The sequence below is a fragment of the Tigriopus californicus genome, chromosome 12 (genome assembly GCF_007210705.1).
Source record: "Tigriopus californicus strain San Diego chromosome 12, Tcal_SD_v2.1, whole genome shotgun sequence".
NCBI lineage: Eukaryota > Metazoa > Arthropoda > Copepoda > Harpacticoida > Harpacticidae > Tigriopus > Tigriopus californicus.
Genome location: NC_081451.1, coordinates 5303705 through 5311677, shown reverse-complemented (window position 1 = coordinate 5311677; position 7973 = coordinate 5303705).

Genomic DNA, 7973 nt, shown 5'->3' with positions numbered 1-7973 from the left:
AAAAACCTTTTCCACACGAGGTCGACATTAGCGATATATACCGTATGCGTATTGAATATTTGCACTTTCAAAAACTAATAGAATGGTCTTACGGAAAAGTTGCAGTTTCCTATATTTTAGAAATCCTGTTATTTAAAGCCTAACTCTACATCAAAGCTCACTTTGAAAGAATTGGGACAGCATTGCTGAGCTTAGGCGTGATGGCCCTTGATGCTAACCTGTCTTGTTGAATTGATCTTTCTTGAATGATTAGCCCATATTGCCATGGTCACAAAATTCACCTGTGGGTGTCAATGATGTTATCCAAGCGGTGGGCCTTTTTTGTAAGGAACTAGTTCAATCCCAATTTTGCTATATGTGGCCCCACACATGTTTGACTGGATGCTAAAAACCCTTAATGATGTCCAACTTGCTGCTCAAAATTTTTTTCCACCTAAGTTGTATATATGCTCCTGGATTATTTCATTTTTCTCGAAGGACAATGATCGGCTGCCCTATTTGTATACCATGTTTGACAAACCCCATGGGAATAAACTATTGTGGATTTGACCTTAAAGCTAAGTTCAGACCTGGTAATTTTCCCTCTCAATAGATAAATAATTTGGTTTAGCTGAAATTTTCTTGATCACAACACATTTCTACAGGGTGCAGGACATTGACGTCAATTGCACGAACTCCCGAGTCATTGCCAGGTCGGCTGAGAAGAGAAATCATCAATTGGTAGCCAGCACTGTGATGGTTTTTGGTCTTGTGGCCTCTGATAATATGAAGATGCCCCTCGCCTTCCTCAAGCCTAGGTATCGGTTGAATACGTTAGGAGCTGCCACGCTTCGTCTTCTGGTGTCAGTGAAGAAAATGATTTCGGTCTTGTTCCCCTTACTAACGTTCAAGAGGAATGTGCACGCTGTATCATTAGAAATTGAACATGTTATTAAGCAAAAACGGAAGATCTTGCCATTCATCTCAAGCCATTTTGGCAAATATGTGCAAGAGACTAATTAGTTGTTACTTACTAACGTGTTAATTTTTAAAGATGCAACACATTTTTGCACGACAGGCAACGCCACCCACCATGGCAGGGAAATTCAGGGAGCCCAAAAACCTTGCAATCTGACCACTAATAAAGAAGCCAGAGGACGCACTTAGCATTGCCGTTTTGCTAAATGACCCGTTATTTGTGGAATGAGAACGGTCCAAAACGTTATCATAATACTACCAAATGTTATTTACAAATGGTCGTATTGTTTTCACCTTTGACCTGAAGGCTCATTCCTTGATCCCTAACAGTAGGGAAGCCACACAAATTTGTCACGGATCAAGGATATTGACCTTTAAGGCCAAACGGTCAAACAAATTTAAGATTAAGAATGAATTATGCATCGTTGTGATACTATTTTTGTTTATTCTCATTTCACACTTCGTTTCCGTATGGCATTATTCCTTGTTAGTCATGTAACGTTGATTCGATTTTGGTCCTGTAATGCCCTTCCCAGTGGTGACCCTAACGAAAAATCTGTACACTATATGAAGCCCTTTGATCCATTGCTCTCAGTTAGACTTTTTTCAAAACACTACCCCAAATTGGGTAAAAGTACGTAAAATTCGGATCCGAAGCACAGCTCTACTTTCGACCCTAGGATTGTATAGTATCCAGCGTAGGTACAAACGTTTTCTAATCCTTTAAGTCTTTAAATGATTTCACTCTCTTTGCTCTCATCCGGGAATAAGGCCAAGCTTTAACGATCGACGGGGTATTGACACATTGAAGTAGCAGCTGCACGATGAAAAGCAGCACAAATTTTGGGAGGTCATTGGGGCACTTTTCAAAACAGTAGAGGTACTAAAAATCCAAGATATAAATCTCAATATTGGACAATAACAGTTTCTAAGGTTTCAAAAAAATTATTGCAAAAATACGAAATTCTAAAATACAAAAAAATCAGCCGCAAACCGGCTTTTTTCTTCTAAAATTAGTTTTTATGCATGTTAATGAGTGAAACTTAGACAGTCTATAAAAATACCTACCTGCATGAGCCGTTTCTTTAATGGATAAAAGAACTGAACCCTCAATTTAATCCCTCAGCAAAGAGATGTGAAGCCTCAAAAGTAGGAGTGATCTCTCAAAATTTGACGATGACGTCATCTTCCTTTCCCGCTTCAATGAGTCATATGTAAAATACGTACGCCATGAACAGAAAAATAAAAAAAAATCTGCCATGTACTTACATATAATTGTCATATCATAGGCTGGGTACACGAATAGGCAAAATGACTTAGGTTGAACCGGAAAAAACGCTTTTGTTGAGAGCCTCGGCATCCAGATATTCTATCAGCCTTGTCTTAGCCCTAGTGTACGGCTTCATAAGTTCTTGCATAAATTGCTTGTTTCTTATATCAATGGGTCTGTTATTACTTCATCATATTGTTCCTGCAGTTCTGTTTTTTTGACGTCAAAAATGGCAACTGTAACTTGGAGACGAACATTTGAAACAGACCGGTGGAAAGTAAACAACATCAAACGAAGGATGAATGCCACTCTATAGACTTTCAGGTATGTTTGGAAGCACTTGATTGGCCCTTCAAAACCATTTTTGCCGATAAAAGCCCTGTATCAAATTCAAGGGATAATTGGGTTATATAATTCTCGGAAATGTCTTCATAACGACTGGAGGCAAGGCGAAGTAACAAACGGCAAACATAAAAATACAACGTAATAAAACATTGGGCAGGCAATCATTATTGATGTAAATTAAGAAGATGTGACGGATAGAATGAGTTACTTATAACTTCAGGCCGGTCCGGATGGGAAGAGGGATACTATGGGTAGATTGTAAAATGCAATAACAAATATGATATGCCTCAAACTAACAATAATTATCCTCGCAATCAATCAATTAGGCGCCAACAGCACCCTGCTCGAAGATGGAAGACAGTGAACACGGTCATACATTCTCTCTACATGGAACTCAACATTGCCCCACTCAACCCAAAAGGTTACCAGGAGTACATCCACCCAGCATATATCATTGCTTGAATTCATGCTCGACTTTTCCCTGTCATGGGTAAGAATTATAGGACTACTTAAGAACAAGTACCCTCAAACTAATATTGATTAAAAACCAAACAATCTCACCAAATTTTCTGATTCTTTGCTGTAGCATGCAAGAATACAATGTAAAGGTAAATAAATGTTTAAATACATTCAAATAATAAAGAGGTGTTACCGTGAACGCTGAATACATTTGAATAAGATTTTGAAATTTATTTTTAAGACACATTGATTAAGAGTATATCATGTAAGTAATATGTATTGGATATGATGGATTCAATACTGTTGAGCGAAAACCTTTATCCATAGCAGAAATAGGAACACACCTTTAGCAGAAAAATGGACCTCTAATTGTTTACACATCAATATAACCTAAACCAGCCTGTTGGCCATTACACGAGTACAAAAAATGATGAAAGAACTGTTTCTTTTACTAGGACCGGTTTTCAGCGGCACAAAGTTCCCTCTCCGGCATGCAGAGGAAGCCAAACCACACCATTAGAAATCTTGTTTTTTATATGGTGTTGTGTTCACGAGAGGCTGGAATGTAAGTTTTCAGTCACTCGTGAAGAGAATGAACATTCTCTCAGATCAGATTTGGTTTCTAGTGGTTTTTGAGTGAAAATCATACCCTGAAAATGGGTTCTTGTAAAAGAAAATTGTGAATTCAAAAGGGCATGTCAAGTGAATGAACTTCAAGGAAAAATGTGGTCCGGCACCCTGATTTTTGGGAGGGAAAACTAAGACAAACATCGCATTCAACTTGCACCATCTGCCCATTGAATTTATTGAGTGAGCTGTGTTTCAAAATCCAACAAAATGAACATGTTTGGTGTAATTCGGTGAACGCACTATCAAATTGGCTCAATACCACAATGCTAATTGCATAGACAATCGTGTAAAATAGAAAAAATGTCAAAATACAATGCATGCACAATGCGGTTTGGCTGGGCATGTTGTCTTTGATTTTACTCCATGGAATAGCGTCAGTTACTCATGAACACGTTCACCTGATAAGCCCTATAAGGGCCTTTATTGGTAACGTCACACGGCCCAAAGAAAACGGGAAGAGGCAAGATAGATTGCTACATAAACTGCTCTTGCCTTGCCTTGAAAGCAATTTTTTTCTGGACATTATGGGACCCAAGGCACTAATCGAAAATAAGATTTTGATAGAATTAGTCAAAAACAACACTAACTCATTATAAATCAATAACAAGGAATTGGCCCAATCAGCCCTTTATTTGGTAACGGCTGAATGACAAAGCGCGCTCTGGAGTACAGAACGTAAAACATATTTCCTGCAGCGTACGGGGGCTAAAGTGGGGGCGTTTGTTACATGCAGTTTATTCAAGTTCTGATCTCAAGAAGTCGATTGGTCACCACGGTCAACACCTAAAACGCTTCCGCCATTTCATCATGCCCTCTCATACAAAGAGAAGCTACGTCAAGCCCTCATTGCTCTTCTCTTCAAACTCGACGGCATGAAATGGGCGAACGCATTCAAGGTGTCTTGACTTTGTCGACTTTCTTTGAGCCTCACTTTTATAAACTCCACGCAAAAATGCCCCCGCTATTGTAAAAATAGATATTATTCTCCTCTCCCTCTTCTCGATGCGGACAAACAAACTGAGATGTACCAGAATATGCTTAAAGATGCCTGACTTTAACAAGGTATTTTTCACTGAACAATTTATTGCTGATCTATTCTAATAACATAAACTTGCCACCAACATTTCTTAGAGACTCTTCAAATCCTAAAAAGTGCAAAATTACCAACAGTTTTGAAATCGAAATAGGGAAAAACAGAGAGCTATGTATTGGATACTTGCAGCATATCAGCGACGTTTCATCATCATCTTGTTCCATTAAACTGTGCTAAAAAAAAGCTAATGGCAAGTTTTTAAAAGTGATGGTTTTAAAGTTAATCACCACATTTGTGAAACTGTACTTTTGCTAGTACTATTTTGTTGGAAAGATGGGATCAATCATACAGTATACAACCTCCTGTATATCCATTTGATTATATACATATCTCAATTGTTCGGAACTTTGCCCATAGAGAATTTGAAACTTCTCCCAGAAGAGTTGATGGCTTATCACTCTGTCACAGTACTTGGCCAATTGGCCAGTAAATTCTTCATGAAATAATCTCTTGATAAAGTTTGGCATGATAGAGCGACATCTCTAGTTTCTACGTTTGGGTGTCCGGACTGAGACGAAGAAGAGGGCCCGTCCTCCGCTCAATGAAAAGGACTAAACATTGGAGGTTTAAATTATTCAAGGAATTGTATACGAGTGTTGCTTTATGAATGCTAATTAACGTATTTTTCTTGTATCATCAAAATTCATCATAAGCCCAATACGAATTCTCCCAAAAAGGGGGTTCATTTTACTGATGGGAAAAGGGCAAGTAGCAAGTCATCACAGACATCCAAGCTCTACTTGTTTACAAGCAAAGCTTGGCCAAGTACTAGAACTTAAAAAGAAATCAATTAGATAAGTTCAAATATTCAACTATTTAAACAATCACATTGCATTGTCAAATTACAATGTTGAAAAAGATAATTTTTACTCTAAAATGTTGCCTAAGTTTGTTCTTAGATCCTAAGTTAAAAGCTTTATCAATTTCTGGGATCATGCGATTCAAGGCCATTCCTTACTTTTAGGTTTCATTAAAATTCACCCGAGATTTTCCACGCGTACACATCCGTTTTCTTACATCCCATGCTACGTCCTGTATTCTCCTTGGGGACAAGAGTGCCCATTTTTGTATCCATAAGGGCCCTTATTTGCAACGTCGCACGGCCCAAAGAAAACGGGTAGAGGCACGGTAGATTGCTACATAAACTGCTCTTGCCTTGCCTTGAAAGCAATTTTTTTCTGGACATTATGGGACCCAAGGCACTAATCGAAAATAAGATTTTGATAGAATTAGTCAAAAATAACACTAACTCATTATAAATCAATAACAAGGAATTGGCCCAATCGGCCCTTTATTTGGTAGAGGCTGAATGACAAAATGCCCTCTGGAGTGCAGAACGTAAAACATGTTTCGTGCAGCGTAAGCTGGCTATTGTTGCAAACTTTCGCAACAAGCAATGATCCGATTCAGGCCTGGGTAAACTATTTTCTGCTATCAAGCGTCGCGGGAATGATTTTCGACTTTTCTGCGGTGTCCACATTGCAATCTACTTTATACAAGGCATAGCTACACCGATCACTTGGTTTCATTGGACAAGAATATGTATCTAAATATGTCTCAGTAGATTTAAGTTTGGGTCAGGGTAGCAATTCAATTTAACACCTGAATTGACATGGAAATAAACTTAACCAGATTAACATACTAAATAAACACCATCCATGAATTGATATGTTGCATCTGATTGAACCCTTCGTACCATTGCTCCCGTCGGTCTCGTCCTTAATTAAGTGCGATTTCCATGCAAAATGAGCCCATTTTTTTTCAATGGGACGTGCAACGGCTAAGCACTCGAAAAAGTACCCTTGACAATTTGAGCTTCAGATAATTGAATGTTCAATTGTTCACCTGGACAACCCTATTCAAACTTAAGGCTCCATCGAAACGAAACTTGGAACGCCCACGAAATGAAATTGTCTAAAAATGGAATTCGTTAAAATATCTATATCAATTTTTGTATTGGCTTAGTGTGCTCTTACAATGACTTTGGAATATAAAAATTTGAAAACCAGCTCTATGGAAAAACTCATTTAAAACAAAGCTCACTTTCATAAACGGTTATTGATTTTGCTGGAAAAAAAATGATATCGATATCTAGAAGTGAGAATTGTTCACCACCACCATCGAATACTCTCGTTGATAGCTCATGATATACAATCGAGTTGGTTGAGTTTTTGTCTGATCAAGGTTTCAAACAGAATGAGGATTGAGAGCATCCAATCTCACTGATTGAGTCTCTAATTCTGACACTAAAACTACGAAAATTGAGCCTGACGATTTTAATGCTTGCAATAAACCCTCTGAGATAGCACCTCCTGCAATCTAATTTCACGATTGCAGTCAAAAAGATAGGCTTAAATCGAAAGATTGAATAAATAACATCATACCTTAATCATCAAATGATCTGAACGAAAAAAATTTTCATATCTCATTGTATCTAAATGGGTAAAACGAGGTTGGGAGATTTCGTTTCCACTCCAATCGAAATACTACACAATATTCTTTCCATGATATTCTCTCCTAGAGAAGAGAAGTGGAATAGAAACAACAAACCTGGATTTAGAGAGTTAACAGAAGTCTATCTTCTCGCGCCAACCTGTTTTAAGCAAAGATTAAATTTGCGATTTAATTTAGTTTACCATCTTGTTTGAATAAGTGGTATTCTAGTACTGAAACAGAAATGTAGCGCGGTGTAAGAACCACACAAAAATAACTTTTTCTTCAAAAGTATATGTACTCGGTTATGGACAATCAAGTTAGATCACAACTCGATTGGTTAAGTGCTTATATCTGCTCAACACCCAAACCACGGATGTTGTACTTTATTTTTTATTGTTACTCTTTCAATGTACAAGTCCAGTTTGATGGTCATAAATTGTATGTTAAAATTGAACACATGCATGCATATATTCAATTGAATTAAGAGGATATCCCATTTTGTCAATCATACCCAATCTAAAATTGCAAAACGTAGCAACTGCACATTTCCAGTTTGTAACAGATAATTAGAGTATTTGATGATAAGATATGGTTCATTTCAAATTTCCCAATCTTCATACACCCGTTTTAGATTCATGAAACCTCTAACATTGTAGAACATAATAAATAGTTGGATAGTGTCGAAACACCCAGTATATTGATCTCCAGCTGATGACATTTAAATAAGGGTGACTGGACAAAATACCTCAAATGGATCGATTATGTTTCCCCAATTGATGTTTT